Source organism: Scyliorhinus torazame, chromosome 5 (assembly GCF_047496885.1).
Source record: "Scyliorhinus torazame isolate Kashiwa2021f chromosome 5, sScyTor2.1, whole genome shotgun sequence".
In the NCBI taxonomy this organism is placed as follows: Eukaryota; Metazoa; Chordata; class Chondrichthyes; order Carcharhiniformes; family Scyliorhinidae; genus Scyliorhinus; species Scyliorhinus torazame.
The window spans coordinates 152,702,744-152,718,672 of record NC_092711.1 but is presented as its reverse complement, the minus strand read 5'-3'; the positions used below and the strand labels follow the sequence as shown (position 1 = coordinate 152,718,672).

The following is a 15,929-nucleotide window of genomic DNA, read 5'->3' as shown; positions in this document are numbered from 1 at the left end:
AGACCACCAGGAAAACTGACAAGGAAAGTTTTAACCCGGGTTGACAGTATATCACTCACCTTTTATTTTGATTTCCGAGTTTTCATTATAAGTATACAAAATTACATGTTTAAAATGAACACAATTGACATCTTCAATCAATCACAACACCGATTGTTGTTCGCTGTAACATGAAATCGACAGTGAGGTGAAATAGTCCCAAAAGCTGCTCATGTGTAACTTCCAATTTCCAAAACCAACCAACCTTATCACTGTGGCTCCTGTGAAACCTACAACACAACATCCGGCGGACATTCATCAGTAATTGGAAATAATACACTTCAATTTTTGAAAACATTGATAGTTAATCTTTTTCGCAATTAAGTTTTGATCAAAATTAGAATAGTTTCCAATTTTTGTTGATCTTTTTCTGAAGTGAAACTATCACGTTTGCTGAACATATACGACTCCCCTGCTTCACACTGGGCATGAACAATAAAACGTACTCATCTGTAATTATGAGGCAACATTAACACAACACGTCATCTCACAGCCTTGTGACACTTCCACAAGTTTTGAATGAGATTATTTCTTGCCTGGCTCCACAGTGGGTGAGAGAGGGACAAGCAGCAGGATTTTACCCGAACTCTCCATTTACCCGCTGCCAGCAGAACTCTGTGTCTCTACCCGGCTTCAGCAAAGTAATTTAACCTGGCCGATGGCAACGACTAGTAAACCCCATAAAAAGCGGCTTTTCTTCAGGGAAATTATGTGCTCAGACCTTAAGGAAGGCAACCAGAGGTTATTCCAAACAGCAATTTAATATTTGGGGATGTAATCTCCCCCACTCCGCAGATTGCCAAACTGTGTAAATTATAGAGGAAAAAAGCTTCCTCTTCTCCGTTACCTGTTGCTGTAATGAGCCCCCCCCCCCCCCCCGGGGCTCTGGACTAACCTGATTTCTGAACATGGATCGGAGACTTGCTGAACTTTCCTCCCAAGCTCAAGTTAACCACAATTAACTGGACATGTTCAGGACTTTCTTTCTGATGTGGAATTAGCTCAGACACAGTGGAGGCTGCCACGTTTCTGCGGGAATGGACAACAATGTGTAGGGGGCGGTTAAAAGGCAGGGGAATGGCCCTAAATCATGATTCTCATTTGGAGAGCCGGTTCAGACACCATGGATCAAATGACCTCCTTCTGTGCAGTAACACTTCATTGAATCTGCGATGGGCACTAAAGTGAAAGTAACCATGGTGAACTGGACCGCCTATGTCGGTTATTTATACGTGACCTTCCTCAATGTGTCCGTCTGTAACTGAACCTCTCAACACTGAATGTAATCGCAATAACTTGGGACTGTCTATTATGAAAGCTGTCGTGTAGAACTGGGCTCAGTGTAACCTTTCTGATCTGGGCGAGTATTCACAATATATATTGATGATTTAGATGAAGGAACAAAATGTAATATTTCCAGATTTGCAGATGACACCAAGTTGGGTGAGAGGGTGAGCTGTGAGGAGAATGCAGAGATCCTTTAGTGTGAATTGCACAAGTTGAGTGAGTGGGTAAATGAATGGCAGATGCAGTATAATTGGGATATCTGCGAGGTTATCCACTTTGATTGTAAAACAAGATGGCAGATTATTATCTGAATGGCCATAAATTAGAAGAGGGGAATGTGCAATGAGACCTGGGTGTCCTCATACACCAGTCACTGAAGGTAAGCATGCAGGTACAGCAGGCATTAAAGAAGCCAAATGGCATGCTGGTCTTCAGAGCAAGAGGAATCGAGTACTGGAGCAGGGATGTATTGCTGCAATTATACAGGGCCTTGGTAGGCAACACCTAGAATATTGTCTGCAGCTTTGATCTCCTTATCTGAGGAAGGATGTTCTTGTTATAGAGGAAGTGCAGCGAAGGTTTACCAGGCTAATTCCTAGGATGGCAGGACTGAAGTATGAGGAGAGATTGAATCGGTTAGGATTTTATTCATTGGAGTTCAGAAGAATAAGGGGGGATTGCATAGAAACCTATAACATTCTAACAGGACTGGACAGGGTAGATGCAGGAAAGATGTTCCTAATGGTGGTTGTCCAGAACCAGGGGTATGAGGTTACGAGCTTGACGATTTAGGACAGAGATGAGGAGAAATTTCTTCACACAAAGATGGTAAGCCTGTGGAATTTGTTACCGCAATTGAGTCCAAAACATTGTATGGCTTCGAGGAGCAGTTATATATAACACTTTGGGCGAAGGGACCAAAGGAGATATGGGGGAAGGAGGAATTTGGCTCCTGAGTTGGATGTTGAACCATGATCACACTGAATGGCGGAGTGGGCTTGAAGGGACGAAAGGCCTCCTCCTCCTGCTCCCATTTTTTCTATGTTTCTATGAATGTAACGGTGCTGAACTTGAACTTCCCACATTGAAACCAACTGGACGTAGCTGGAAATGCTCCTAATTAATATACAGATGTTTGAATGAAGCTGGGTGCACAGTTTCAGAGTTATTTGTAAAAGGGGCTGTGATGCCATCTCATCACTGGCACTGAGTAAATAATCACGGGGGAGAACCTGACCGTGTTTCCCATTAGGGCTCTGGTCAATCATCCATTAAACCACTAACTCGGCATTATCGGCTTGAAGCCGCGCACACGTCCCGTTTACTTCATTCCAACCCAACGTTATTATTCGATTATAGTTAATGAAGGGATGTAATTGGGAGCATTCTGTCTCTCTGTCTATTTTAAGTTGCAGCTGTGTCAGAACATCTGTAAAGTCTGGCAGCAGCTGCACTAATAAGACCATAAGATATAGGAGCTGAAATAGGCCACTCGGCCCATCGAGTCTACTCCGCCATTCAATCATGGCTAATATTTTTCTCATCCCCATTCTCCTGCCTTCTCCCCATAACCCTTGATACCCTTATTAATCAGGATCCTGGGCAGCACGGTGGCGCAGTGGTTAGGCCTCATAGCGCCGAGGTCCCAGATTCGATCCCAGCTCTGGGTCACTGTCCATGTGGAGTTTGCACATTCTCCCCGTGTTTGTGCGGGTTTCACCTCCACAACCCAAAGATGTGCAGGGTAGGTGGATTGGACAAGCTAAATTGCCGCTTAATTGTAAACAATGAATTGACTACTCTAATTTTTTTTTTTAATTAATCAAGAACCTATCTATCTCTGTCTTAAAGACACTCAGTGATTTGGCCTCCACAGCCTTCTGCGACAAAGAGTTCCACAGATTCACCACCCTCTGGCTGAAGAAATTCTTCCTCATCTCTGTTTTAAAGGATCATCCATTTAGCCTGAGATGGTGTCCTCTGGTCTTTAAGACAGAGACAGATAGATTTTTGATCAATAGGGGGTTCAGGAGTTATGGGGCGAAGGCAGGAGAATGGGGATGAGAAAAATATCAGCCATGCTTGAATGGCGGAGCAGTCCCGATGGGCCGAGTGGCCTAATTCTGCTCCCATGTCTTATGGTCTTATGGTCATTGCGGGCATCTTGCTCCAAATGGCCCTTTATCATCTGTCAGTTCTTCTGGCTCAGGTTGACACCAAAAGGCTCAGGCAGCTATGAGGAGAAGGTCTCAGAGTTAACAGTGGGTTCAGCCAACATCACTACTCAAATTCTTAAATCAATAATTGTCCCTTCGCTGCTCTCAGCTTGAGAATTTTATCAAACAATGTGATTGACGAGTTTACGAACGGGGTGATAGAACATAGAACATTACAGCGCAGTACAGGCCCTTCGGCCCTCGATGTTGCACCGACCTGTGAAACCACTCTAAAGCCCATCTACACTAATCCCTTATCGTCCATATGTCTATCCAATGACCATTTGAAAGCCCTTAGTGTTGGCGGCAGGGCATTCCACGCCCTTACTACTCTCTGAGTAAAGAACCTACCTCTGACATCTGTCTTACATTTATCTCCCCTCAATTTAAAGCTATGTCCCCTCGTGCTAGACATCACCATCCGAGGAAGAAGGCTCTCACTGTCCACCCTATCCAATCCTCTGATAATCTTGTATGCCTCAATTAAGTCACCTCTTAACCTTCTTCTCTCTAACGAAAACAGCCTCAAGTCCCTCAGCCTTTCCTCATAAGATCTTCCCTCCATACCAGGCAACATTCTGGTAAATCTCCTCTGCACCCTTTCCAATGCTTCCACATCCTTCCTATAATGCGGCGACCAGAATTGCACGCAATACTCCAAATGCAGCCGCACCAGTTTTGTACAGCTGCAACATGACCTCATGGCTCCGAACCTCAATCTCTCTACCAATAAAAGCTAACACACCGTACGCCTTATTAACAACCCTCTCAGCCTGGGTGGCAACTTTCAGGGATCTATGTACATGGACACCGAGATCTCTCTGCTCATCCACACTGCCAAGAATCTTACCATTAGCCCAGTACTCTGTCTTCCTGTTATTCCTTCCAAAATGAATCACCTCACACTTTTCTGCATTAAACTCCATTTGCCACCTCTCAGCCCAGTGCTGCAGCTTATCTATGTCCCTCTGTAACTTGTAACATCTGTCCGCACCGTCCACAACTCCACCGACTTTAGTATCATCTGCAAATTTACTCACCCATCCTTCTACACCCTCCTCCAGGTCATTTATAAAAATGACAAACAGCAGTGGCCCCAAAACAGATCCTTGTGGTACACCACTAGTAACAGGACTCCAGTCCGAACATTTCCCATCAACCACCATCCTTTGTCTTCTTCCAGCTAGCCAATTTCTGATCCAAACTGCTAAATCACCCTGAATCCCATGCCTCCGTGGTTTCTGCAGTAGCCTACCGTGGGGAACCTTATCAAACGCTTTACTGAAATCCATATACACCACATCAACTGCTTTACCCTCATCCACGTGTTTGGTCACCTTCTCAAAGAACTCAATAAAGTTTGTGAAGCAAGACCTACCCTTCACAAAACCGTGTTGACTACCTCTAATCAAATTATTCCTTTCCAGGTGATTATACATCCTATCTCTTATAAACCTTTCCAAGATTTTGCCCACAACAGAAGTAAGGCTCTATAGTTACCGGAGTTGTCTCTACTCCCCTTCTTGAACAAGGGAACAACATTTGCTATCCTCCAGTCTTCTAGCACTATTCATGTAGACAAAGATGACTTAAAGATCAAAGCCAAAGTCTCAGCAATCTCCTACCTAGCTTCCCAGAGAATCCTAGGATAACTCCCATCCGGCCCAGGGGACTTATCTATTTTCACACTTTCCAGAATTACTAACACCTCCTCCTTATGAACCTCAAGCCCTTCTAGTCTAGAAGGCTGAATCTCAGTATTCTCCTCGACAACATTGTCTTTTTCCTGTGTGAAGACTGACAAAAAATATTCATTTAGCACCTCTCCTATCTCCTCGGACTCCAAGCACAACTTCCCACTACTGTCCTTGACTGGCCCTACTCTTACCCTAGTCATTCGTTTATTCCTGACATATCTATAGAAAGCTTTAGGATTATCCTTGATCCTACCTGCCAAAGACTTCTCATGTCCCCTCCTGGCTCTTCTTAGCTCTCTCTTTAGGTCCTTCCTAGCTAACTTGTAACTCTCGAGCGCCCTAACTGAACCTTCATGTCTCATCTTTACATAAGCCTCCTTCTTCCTCTTGACAAATGTTTCGACTGCTTTAGTAAACCACGGTTCCCTTGCTCGACCACTTCCTCCCTGCCTGACAGGTACATACTTATCAAGGACACGCAGTAGCTGTTCCTTGAACAAGCTCCACATTTCCATTGTGCCCATGCCCTGCAGTTTTCCTCTCCATCCAATGCATCCTAAGTCTTGCCTCATCGCATCATAATTGCCTTTCCCCCAGATATAACTCTTGCCCTGCGGTATATACCTTTCCCTTTCCATCACTAAAGTAAACGTAATCGAATTGTGGTCATTATCACCAAAGCGCTCACCTACCTCCAAATCTAACACCTGTCCTGGTTCATTACCCAGTACCAAATCCAATATGGCCTCGCCTCTCATTGGCCTATCTACATACTGTGTCAGGAAACCCTCCTGCACACATTGGACAAAAACGGACCCATCTAAAGTACTCGAACTATAGAGTTTCCAGTCAATATTTGGAAACTTAAAGTCCCCCATAACAACTACCCTGTTACTTTCGCTCCTATCCAGAATCATCTTTGCAATCCTTTCCTCTACATCTCTGGAACTTTTCGGAGGCTACAGAAAACCCCTAACAGGGTGACCTCTCCTTTCCTGTTTCTAACCTCAGCCCATACTACCTCAGTAGCCGAGTCCTCATCAAACGTCCTTTCTGCCACCGTAATACTGTCCTTGATTAACAATGCCACTCCTCCCCCTCTTTTACCACCTTCCCTGCGCTTACTGGAATATCTAAACCCCGGCACCTGCAACAATCTGTAGCCACTTAAAATGGCCAACTCCCGATTCAAAATGGCGAACGGCAAAGGCCGATTGGAAAGTCAGGCAACAAGACTAAAACGAGCAGCTGCAGGTTGGCTGTGTATTTACCTCTGGAAAGGCCAGACACTATCGATACCTGCAACCATCAGCATAACAAAACAACAGCCATCTGCATACTAATGAGCAATCCCCGGGAACAATAAGCAACACTTAGACACACAAAGCAAAACCAGACTCTTCGGCGCCAGCAGAAGCCTACACAAAAGGAGGTGAACGAGCACCTCAAGACCGCCCATCGATCAGGGAACCGCTCCAGCGTTGGAGAAAATCGAACCAAGCGATTGGGACAAAGTCCAATCACTTGGGACCAGGTACAGGGTCCGCCCCGAAAGGCGGGAAGCCCCTGGGAACTATAAGAATTGAGCCCCAAGTTCAAGTCGCTGTCTTCTCCACGTCCTCTCCAGCTTCACGCTTCAGCAGCTCCTCTTCAGCTCTTCGTCCTGCCCGGGTCACCCAGCAACAACGAACCAACAGTGACCATGACTGGCGCAGTGAAGATCGAACCTGTAAGTCTTACTTCAATGCGCTCTATGAGATAGGCGCTCCTAGCTACCAATCTGTACCAACTTCGAATCCCGCAGGCTCAGAACCCGAATGAAAGGCCATTTGTTTCCCTGACCTGGTGGGCCAGTTTCAAGTTAAGTATAGGCCTGTTAGTTGTAGAAGTAGCTTAGACATAGAATTTGTGCATGAGTAGCGATTACTGTGTATAATAAATGTGCTATGATTTAAACCTTACTAATCGGTGTGTTGGATTATTGATCATTACTCGGACTTGAACCACGTGGCGGTATCATAAAGATACCTGGCGACTCAGGAGCAAAGGTAATAAAACAGAGCAATTGAATTAAGGCAAAGTTAACAACAAACCATTCCTGGCCCTGCTCTGTCCATGTCTCCGAAATGGCCACAACATCGAAGTCCCAGGTACCAACCCATTCCGCAAGTTCACCCACTTTATTCTGGATGCTCCTGGCATTGAAGAAGACACACTTTAAACCACCTTCCTGCCTGCTGGTACACTCCTGCAACTTTGAAACCTTACTCATGACCTCACTACTCTCAACCTCCTGTATACTGGAGCTACAATTCAGGTTCCCAAGCCCCTGCTGAACTAGTTTAAACCCTCCCGAAGAGCATTAGCAAATTTCCCCCCCCCCAGGATATTGGAACCCCTCTGGTCCAGGTGTAGACCATCCCGTTTGTAGAGGTCCCACCAACCCCAGAATGAGCCCCAATTATCCAGAATTCTGAAACCCTCCCTCCTGCACTATTCCTGTAGCCACGTGTTCAACTCCTCTCTCTCCCTATTCCTAGTCTCGCTATCACGTGGCACGGGTAACAACCCAGAGATAATAACTCTGTTTGTCCTAGATCTAAGTTTCCACCCTAGCTCCCTGAATTCCTGTCTTACATCCCTATCCCTTTTCCTACCTATGTCGTTGGTACCTATGTGGACCACGACTTGGGGCTGCTCCCACTTAAGGATCCCGAAAACATGATCCGAGACATCACGCACCCTGGCACCTGGGAGGCAACACGCCAACCGCGAGTCTCTCTCGTTCCCACAGAATCTCCTATCTATCCCCCTAACTATGGAGTCTCCAATGACTAATGCTCTACTCCTCTCCCCACTTCCCTTCTGAGCAACAGGGGCAGACTCTGTGCCAGAGACCTGTACCCCATGGCTTACCCCTGGTATGCCCCCTCCCCCCAACAGTGTCCAATGCGTTATACTTGTTACTAAGGGGAACGACCACAGGGGATCCCTGTACTGACTGCTTCCTCCCAGTCCCTCTCACCGTCACCCATTTATCTTTATTCTTCGGAGTAACTACATCCCTGAAGCTTCTATCTATGACCACCTCTGCCTCCCGAATGATCCGAAGTTCATCCAGCTCCAGCTCCAGTTCCCTAACGCGGTTTCTGAGGAGCTGGAGATGGGTGCACTTCCCACAGATGAAATCAGGAGGGACACTGACGGCGTCCCTCACCTCAAACATTCTGCAGGAGGAACATTGCACTACCTTCTCTGCCATCCCCTTTAGATTAAAAAAAGAAAAAGAAAGAAAGAGCTTACCTGTTATTCACTCCCCTTCTCAGCAAGCACTCACTCAGCAACCTCTGCGCCCCGCACAATAATACCTGAGGGAAAATAAAATAAAAACTACTTACCAGTCACCAGCCAATCCCTTACCTGCAGGCCGTGACATCACAGTTCAACTCTTTCTACTTCTGCCTGCTGTCGAGCCTTCCTCTTGATCTTTAAAGCGGTTGTTTTTTTGGGGTTAGATGAGTGAAGAAGTGTTTTGGGTTTAAGTGTCACTTGACAACAACTCCTCCACAAACCACCTTCAAGTTAGGGTGAGCACAACGGCGTATGCAAATTGTCCCCGCAACAGCCAATCAGCATCTCCGCTCTACTGACCTCTGCTGGATGCTTGTCTTCACTTGAACAGCTAGGGTCTCTTTCTCAGGTACACCTTCAAGTTAGGGTGAGTACATCGGCGTATGCAAATTTCCCCCGCAACAGCCAATCAGCCAATCAGCAGCTCCGCTCTAATGATAGTTTTCAATTCATTCACATGAAGAGATCGCTTAAAGTCCGAGCCGGATATAACACATTTTAAATACAAGTGTTATTATTAATTTATTTTTGGGCTCTGTTATTGCATATATTATTCATGCGGCACAGTGGTTAGCACTGCTGCCTCACAGCGCCATGGCCCCAGGTTCAGTTCCGCCCTGTGTGGAGGTTGTTCTCCCCATAGTGCATGGGTTTCCTGTGGGTGCTCCGGTTTTCTCCCACAGTCCAAAGATGTGATGGTTAGGTGGATTGGCCATGCTAAATTGTCCCTGAATCTGAAAGGTTTAGATGGGGTTACAGGATTATGGAGATAGGCTGGGGGAGTGGGCCTGGGTGCTCTTTCAGAGGGTTGGTGCAGACTCAATGAGCCGAATGGTCTTCTTCTGTACTGTAGGGATTCTATTCTGTAAAGTATAAAGTATTTAGAGATGTTGTGTAATACGTTATTGATTTTATTTTTTCTACTTGATGTGGTGCCCATGAGTTTGGTTCATGTTATTTCTGGTAACCGTTATGTTCTCCGGCATGGTCTACTAGATTATTGTACATTGTTGTTTCATTCACACAGTTCAGTGATAATAAAATACATTTGCGGCGATTTTTAGCACAGAAAAGGAGTTGGTCATGTAAGCCCAATTTAAAAAAAGGGAGGGAGGGAGAAAACAGGGAATCATAAACCGGCTAGCCTGACATCAGTGGTGGAGAGAATACTGGAGTCAATTACTATGGATGAAATAACTGAACCATTTGGAAAGTGGGACAGGATCGGTCCAAGTCAAGATGGATTCACTAAAGGGAAATCATGCTTGACAGACCTTCTGGAATTTTTGAGGATGTGACCAGAGTGGACAATGGTGAAGCAGTGGATGTTGTGTATCCGGACTTTCAAAAGGTTTTTGACAAGCTCCCACATACGAGATTAGTGAGCAAAATTAAAACTCATGGTATGGGGCGGCAGGTTGGGGGTGGGGGGGCGTTGGGGGGGGGGGGGGGGGGGATGGGGGGGGGGGGTCGGTGGTAATGTATTGACGTGGATAGAGAACTGGTTGGCAGACAGGAATCAGAGAGTGGGAATAAATGGGTCATTTTCAGAGTGGCAGGAAGTGACTAGTGGGGTACTGCAGGGTTCAGTGCTGGGACCCCAACTGTTCACAAAATACACTAATGATTTGGACGAAGGAATTGCATGCAATATCTCCAAATGTGCAAATGACACTAAGCTGGGTGGCAGAGTGTGCAGTGAGAAGGATGCAAAGAGGCTGCAGGGTGACTTCGACAGGCTGGCTGAGTGGGCATATACTTGGCAAATGCAATATAAAATGGGTAAATGTGAGGTTATCCACTTTGGTGGCAAACGCAGGAAGGCAGATTATTATCTGAATGGTGGCAGTTTAGGAACAGGGGAAGTGTAACGAGGCCTGGGTGACATGGTGGAACAGTGGCTGAAGGTTGGCATACAGGTACAGCAGGTGGTGAGGAAAGCTAATGGCATGCTGGCCTTCATAGCGAGAGGATTTGAGTATAGGAGTAGGGATGTCTTGCTGCAGTTATATAGGGCCTTAGTGAGGCCACACCTTGAGTATTGTGTGCAGTTTTGGTGTCCGAGTTTGAGCAAGGACATCCTTACTATTGAGGGTTTCCAGCGAATGTTCATCTTACTAATTCACAGGATGGCAGGATTGACATTTGAAAGACAGAATCGACTGGGCTTGTACTCACTGGAGTTTAGAAGAACGAGAGGGGATCTCATAGAAACATAGAAAATCCTGATGGGACTGGACAGGCTAAATGCGGGAAGAATGTTCCCGATGTTCGGAACTTCCAGAACTAGGGGGTCCCCGCCTAAGAATAAGGGGTAAGCCACTCAGGACTGAGGTGAGGAAGAACGTCTTCTCTCGGAGAGTTGTGAGCTTGTGGAATTCTCTGCCACAGAAAGCTGTTGGGTCCAGTTCATCGGATATATTCAAGAGGGAGCTGGGATTGGCCCTTGCAGCTAAAGGGATCAAGGGTATGGAGAGAGAGTGGGAGTGGGATACTGAATTTGCATGATCAGCCATGATCATATTGAATGGTGGTACAGGCTCGAAGGGCCGAATGGCCTACTCCTGCACCTATTTTCTATGTTTCTATGTCGGGGTTGAGCATTGACAAGAAACTACCAAGAGAAAAGGTGGAGATTTCACAAAAAAGCCACTAGAATTATGATTTTTCTTTGGATGTAAGTGGAATTTAGCTGCTGTCGTAATCTCACCAGCACACATTCTACGTCTCCATCTGTCTCTCTTTATTTCCTAATTGTTGCAGCAAACTTGGCAGCGATCGTGATCCTGTCCCGAGGAAGATGTGGCTTCTCCCGATGTATCACCTGCTACTTGGTGTCTATGGCAGTGTCAGACTTCACAGTCATTGTTAGCTCTGTGATACTAAACCGGATTGCTGGCATTTATTTCCCATTCACTTTCCTGTCCATCACACACGTATGTCGTTGCCGGGCTGTCCTAAACTGCACAGTGTTTGGAGTTTCTGTATGGCTAACAGTGGCTTTCACCTTTGACAGATACGTGGCAATTTGTTGCCAAAATCTGAAAACAAAATATTGCAGAGCGAAGACAGCGGCAGTTGCCATCGTGGCAATTTGTATATGTTGCTGTTTTGCATCTTCTTTCCTGTATTTGATTTATAAACCGTTGTACGTAACTAATGACGTGCCCATCGAATAAATATTTTGACATTCTGCGGTGTCCGTGCAAATTGTAGGAGAGAGATTCTGACCACTCAGCTGCCATTGAACAGGAAACAATTCTGTGTAATGTGGGGGCCTCGATATCTCTCTGGGTGTGGATTGAATGCTAACGTTGAGCCCTCAATGTATTCTCACAGTAACTTCACTGTAGTGTTAATGTAAGCCGACTTGTGACAGTAGGAAAGATTATTATTATAACGAGAATGTGGACTGCCCAGTGCATTGCTCTTTCCTCAAAAAACGCCCAGGCACACTTGTAACCTTGTGTAGCCAAGCTGTGTCCATATTCATAAGAGCAGAGCAATTTAGTGAAGAAAAAGATGAATTCACGTCCAATCCATTGCACACTCTGCTAGTATTCGAGGCACACCCAGACAGGCAGTCCCAGACAGGCAGTCCCAGACAGGCAGAGCCAGGCAGGCAGAACCAGGCAGGCACTCCCACACACGCACACCCAGAGAGGCACACCCAGACAGGCAGACCCAGACAGGCAGTCCCAGACAGGCAGAGCCAGGCAGGCAGAACCAGACAGGCAGACCCAGACAGGCACTCCCACACACGCACACCCAGAGAGGCACACCCAGACAGTCAGTCCCAGACAGGCAGACCCAGACAGGCAGAACCAGACAGGTAGACCCAGACAGGCACTTCCACACACGCACACCCAGAAAGGCACACCCAGACAGGCAGTCCCAGACAGGCAGTCCCAGACAGGCAGAGCCAGGCAGGCAGAACCAGACAGGCAGACCCAGACAGGCAGTCCCAGACAGGCAGTCCCAGAAAGGCAGTCCCAGACAGGCAGTCCCAGACAGGCAGAACCAGACAGGCAGACCCAGACAGGCAGTCCCAGACAGGCAGTCCCAGAAAGGCAGTCCCAGACAGGCAGTCCCAGACAGGCAGACCCAGACAGGCAGGCACAGACAGGCAGACCCAGGCAGGCAGAACCAGACAGGCAGTCCCACACAGGCAGACCCAGACAGGCAGACCCAGACAGGCAATCCCAGACAGCCAGTCCGCACTGGTGATGGTGGGGAACTGGAGGGAGCTTGATTGTGCGGGGCCACATTTGTCAATTGGCTCTTTGTTGCTTCTCGAAGCTCCCGCTGCCGGATCGCCGTCATGTCTTTGGCAGCGTCCCGGAACACTCACTGTGTGTGGGGGACGCGCTGGGATGTCACGGGACACTCACTGTATGTGTGGGACACTCTGGGCTGAGGCAGCGTCCCGGGACAGTCACTGTGTGTGTGGAAAACTCTGGGCTGAGGCAGCGTCCCCGGAGACTCACTGTGTGTGTGGGATGCTCTGTATTGAAGTGATCCTGAATTCACACAGTTCAACCTCTGGTGTGACCCAGGAACCAACTTCCACCAAACAATGGCATTTACCAAATTCAAACAAAATCTGGCCGAATACCAGCCAGATTTTCGCTTGCGTCAGCATCTCTCTCACCTTGCAGCCAATCACTGACCGTTTCTTCCTGCCTCTGTATTTGTTCTCCACCTGGCTCCACAGTGGGTGAGAGAGGGACAAGCAGCAGGATTTTACCCGAACTCTCCATTCACTTGCTGCCAGCAGAACGCGGGACTGCAGCTTTAATCAGCGGGTTACTGCCCATCCCGGGTAAACTCCAACCAGGAACAAACCTCCCAATACACCGAGCACAGGCTCAGGGACATGCAGGTACATTATACCCCGCTCACTTAACCTCCGAGCAGCATTTACACAATCCCTCAGTGAGTGGCCCTTCCTTTGAGCTTCTTCTGTTGTATTCAGCTCCTGTGGCCTCAATGGACTGAATAATTTCAGTTCGAAGTTTACTTGTCATCACGCCCGAGATTCGGACCCTGATCTGGAGGATAATTGTGTCGGTGTGAGCAACAAAATCTGTCCCAATAACACGCAGATTTGCGCTTGCGTCAACATTTCTCACTTGCAGCCAATCACTGACCGTTTCTTCCTGCCTCTGTATTTGTTCTCGACCTGATGCACTTGTGACTTTTTCAGCTCTGATGGGAAACGACAAATATCACTTAACTTTCCTGTGAAACTGCGATTCAGCTTCGTTGAAAGGTTTGGTGGACAACAATAAAGCATCATTCCCTGACCGGGAATCGAACCCGGGCCGCGGCGGTGAAAACGCCGAATCCTAACCACTAGACCACCAGAGAAACTGACAAACAGGGTTTTAACCCGTCTGACAGTATAGCATTCGCCTTTCATTCTTATTTCCCAGTTTTAATTAGAAATATACAAAATTACATGTTTAGACTGAACAGAAGTGACATCTTAAGCTAATCACAACAGCAATTGTTGTTCGCTGGAACACGAAATCGACAGTGAGGTGAAATAGCCCAACAAGCTGCTCATGTGTAACTTCCAATTTCCAAAACCCACCAACTTGATCACTGTGGCTCCTGTGAAACTTACAACGCAACATCCGGCAGACATTCATCAGTAAATAGAAATAACTCATTTCAATTGTTAAAAACATTTTTTGTCGCAATTAAGTTTTGATCAAATATAGAATAGTTTCCAATTTTTGTTGATCTTTTTCTGAACTGAAACTATCACACGTTTGCGGAACAAACACAAACTCTTCTGTTTCACACTGGGCAGGAATATTAAAAAGTACTCACCTGTAACTATGAGGAAAGCTTCCTGGTTCCGATGTGTTGTTAAACGTTAACACAACACGTCATCTCACAGCCCTGTGACATTTACACTTCCACAAGTTTTGAATGAGATTATTTCTTGCCTGGCTCTACAGTGGGTGAGAGAGGGACAAGCAGCAGGATTTTACCCGAACGCGGGGACTGCAGCTTCAATCAGCGGGTTACTGCCCATCCCGGCGACACACCAACCAGGAGAAACCCTCCCAATACACCGAGCACAGGCTCAGAAACATGCAGGTAGATTATACCCCGCTCACTTAACCTCCGAGCAGCATTTACACAATTCCTCAGTCAGTGGAACATCCTTTGAGCTTCTTCTGTTGTATTCAGCTCCTGTGACCTCAATGGACTGAATAATTTGAGTTCGAAGTTTTCTTGTCATCACGAGATTCGGACCCTGATCGGGGGTGGGGTGGGGGGATTATTGTGTCTGTGTGAGCATCAAAATCTGGCCCAATAACACTCAAATTTTCGCTTGCTTCATAATCTCTCACTTTGCAGCCAATCACTGTCCGTTTCTTCCTGCCTCTGTATTTGTTCTCGACCTGATGCTCTTGTGACTTTTTCAGCTCTGATGTGAAACAACAAATATCACTGAACTGATTCTGGCACAGCTCTTTTCTGTGAAACTGCGATTCAGCTTCATTGAACATTTGGCTGGACAACAATAATTCATCCTTCCTTGACCGGGAATCGAACCGGGGCCGCGGCGGTGTAAGCGCCGAATCCTAACCACTAGACCACCAGGGAAACTGACAAACAGGGTTTTAACCCGTCTGACAATATAGCATTCGCCTTTCATTCTTATTTCCCAGTTTTAATTATAAATATAAAAAATTACAGATTTAGAATGAACAGAAGTGACATCTTTAGCTAATCACAACAGCAATTGTTGTTCGCTGGAACATGAAATCGACAGTGAGGTGAAATAGCCCAACAAGCTGCTCATGTGTAACTTCCAATTTCCTAAACCCACCAACTTGATCACTGTGGCCCCTGTGAAACTGACAACACGTCATCCGGCGTACATTCATTCGTCATTTCAAATAACTCATTTTAATTTTTGAAAACATAGTAAATCCTTTTCGCAATTAAGTTTTGATCAAAATTAGAATAGTTTCCAATTTTTGTTGATCTTTTTCTGAACTGAAACTATCACACGTTTGCGGAACAAACACAAACTCTCCTGTTTCACACTGGGCAGGAATATTAAAAAGTACTCATCTGTAACTATGAGGAAAGCTTCCTGGTTCCAATATGTTGTTAAACATTAACACAACACGTCATCTCACAGCCATGTGACATTTACACTTCCACAAGTTTTGAATGAGATTATTTCTTGCCTGGCTCCACAGTGGGTGAGAGAGGGACAAGCAGCAGGATTTTACCCGAACGCGGGGACTGCAGCTTCAATCAGCGGGTTACTGCCCATCCCGGGGACACCCCAACCAGGAGCAAAGCTCCC

General features: G+C 46.5%; 1 protein-coding gene and 2 non-coding genes across 3 annotated transcripts in view; 1 reads left to right on the top strand and 2 right to left on the bottom strand.

The window, feature by feature from the left end:
• The window catches only part of LOC140417980 (uncharacterized), a 71,261-nt gene that overhangs the window by 13,389 nt on the left and 41,943 nt on the right, over positions 1–15,929 (top strand). The window lies entirely within an intron of this gene.
• Positions 13,889–13,960, bottom strand: trnae-uuc (transfer RNA glutamic acid (anticodon UUC)). Its single transcript has one exon. It is a non-coding gene; the product is annotated as a tRNA-Glu (tRNA).
• On the bottom strand, positions 15,143–15,214 carry trnav-uac (transfer RNA valine (anticodon UAC)). Its single transcript has one exon. It is a non-coding gene; the product is annotated as a tRNA-Val (tRNA).